The 2,600-nt window shown below is 32.7% G+C and overlaps 1 non-coding gene across 1 annotated transcript; it reads right to left on the bottom strand.

The window, feature by feature from the left end:
* Positions 1-794: 794 nt before the first annotated feature.
* On the bottom strand, positions 795-866 carry Trnaa-agc (transfer RNA alanine (anticodon AGC)). The gene has a single exon. It is a non-coding gene; the product is annotated as a tRNA-Ala (tRNA).
* Positions 867-2,600: the final 1,734 nt, after the last annotated feature.

Here is a 2,600-nt window from a genome sequence, read left to right as displayed (position 1 = left end):
GCAGAGATTTAGAGAACAAGTAGACAAAAATCACTAAGAACATACAAAATTTGTACAAATCTATCAACTACAGTAACCTAACTGACATTTAAAGAACATTTCACATAATAACAGCAAAATACCCAAATCTTCAAATGGACATGGATTACTCACTAGTTCACCTACTGAGGATTAAAATAAGTTTCAATAAATGCCAAAAAGTTAAAATTATACAAAACATACTCTCTCACCAAAACAGAATCAAATTATTCACCAATAACAAAAGTATTTGAAATACTTGGAAATTAAGCAACACAATTTTAAATAGCCCTTAAATCAAATGAAACAAACAAAAACTTACAAAATATTTTGACATGAATGATTATCAAAGAAAAAGTCATACAAATTTCTGAAATTCAGCTAAACCAGTAGCAGAAGATAAATATTTGAACAGACATTTCATGAAAGAAGACATATCCCAGCCAATAAACACATGAGAAATGGCAGCATCATTAATCATTAGAGAAATATAAGTTTAACATATAACAAAATGACATCTCCCACCCACTGAAATGATTAAAATTGAAAATGTTGACAATATCAATTGTTGGCAAGGATGTGGAGAAACAGGAACTTCACACACTGCCGTGGAGTATATAAAATGGTACAGCGCTTTGGAAATGTTAGACAGTTTTAGGTCAAGTTAAGCATGCACATGTCATATGACCCAGCAATTCCAATTCTGTAGAAAACATGGCCATGCAAAGACTTATAGAAACTATCTATCTATGTATATATCTATTTATTTATTTATTTAGTAATGCTGGGGATTGAACCCAGGGCCTGTTGCATGCTAGGCAAGCACTCTACCAACTGAGCTACATCCTCAGCCCTATATAAAAGTTTTCATAGCACCTTTATTTTATAACAGCCCCAAACTGGAAAAAGCAATGCAAATATCCAGTAACTGAGGAATAGATGAACAAAATGTGGTATATCTATACAGAGAAAAACTATTTAGCAATAAAAATAAAATAAAAACTATAAAACTTGTCACAGCCTCAATGAATCTCAGAACACTTTGTTGAATGAAATAAGCCAGAGAAGAGAGTATTATAACATTTTACTGACATGATGGTCTAGAAAAGAGCTCTGGTGAATGCATTTTTAATTACCCTAGATACATGTACGACTGCACATACAGTGCGACACTCCATCATGTGCAACTAGAGAAATGAAGAGTTGTGCTATAATTGTGTGCAATGAATCCAAATGCATTCTGCTGCCATATATCCTTAACTAAAATAAATAAATTAATTGATTAAAAAAGAACAACAAAAAGAACAGTGACTGTCTTTGAGGGAGTGGGAGAGAATTGACAAAGAATTGACAAAGAGAACATTCTACGTGTTGGAAATTGGTGTGATGCTTCTCAAGAAACCTTTTGAGCTGTAAAACTTAAGTTCTGTTCATTTCAAGGTGTATAAATTATACTTCAGTAAAAACAAATTAAAATCATACATGTGTTAGGCTGCTATCATTTTATTTTGCCAAGAAAAATTTTAAAAATCAACAAGTAACAATAACAACAAAAGCTATTAACATCATCATTTCATGAAACTAAATGTTTTAATTGCCTAAAAGAGGAAAGAAAAACATCTTAGTGGGAGGATAATCCTTTGAAATGAACAAATTTAGTAATGCAGATAATTAAATTAAATTCATCTCCTCTCTTTTTGTTTTTATTCATTTTACCAGTGACTTGAAAATTTCTTCATCAATTGTCATGCTTTCCTGACCATTCGATCTTGTCAAACTGGAGTTTCCAGATTTATAAAATAAAAGTACAGGACACTATATCTATCTATCTATCTATCTATCTATCTATCTATCTATCTATCTATCTATCATCTATCTATCTATGTCTCTATGTGGATGATTATTGCCAAATATTGCATAAGAGACAGTATTCTAAAAATTATTTATTTGTCACACTAAACCAGTGACCTTGTGTTGGGTAAATCTAAGCCAAATTTTTCTTTGGATAGATGACTAAAACAGAAGCCCAGAAATGTGGATTTTCCCAAGATCTAACTAGTAAAACATTCCTTGCCTCTCCACCTGCACTTAAGTGTTTAAGGTTAATAAAATTAAGGGTCAATTTTTTGAGCAGAAATATGAATGTGTAATTCCTTTCCACATTTATTTTAAAATGTGTTCCACTTGGAAAGTTACACAATCCAAGGGTCAATCCAATGAGGTAATTCGTGTGGATTCTGTCCTGCTCACTTATTGACCTTTGGCAAGTCCCAGTAAAAGATTACAATTGCTATTATCTGTCCAATATCACTCTTCAATGCTAATATTGTTACCTGCTTTAAAATGTGCAAGCCTTTCAAAAGCAATGCCCCTACCTCAAAAGTACCTGCGAATTGCCCAACGACATGGAGACCATGTCTGTACTTTCAAATATGATTTATCATGTGGAGAATATATGGAAAATGATAAGACCCAGAAAATAGTCACTACATGTAGAGCTTTTTCATCTTGCCTTACACAAGGCAACCCTTCCTCCTTTGCATAGGTGACCCCAAATACTCTGCTCCACCTCTAACCTCAAT

Source organism: Urocitellus parryii, chromosome Y, assembly GCF_045843805.1.
Source record: "Urocitellus parryii isolate mUroPar1 chromosome Y, mUroPar1.hap1, whole genome shotgun sequence".
NCBI classification, from domain to species: Eukaryota; Metazoa; Chordata; class Mammalia; order Rodentia; family Sciuridae; genus Urocitellus; species Urocitellus parryii.
This window is presented reverse-complemented; position numbering and strand designations above follow the sequence as displayed.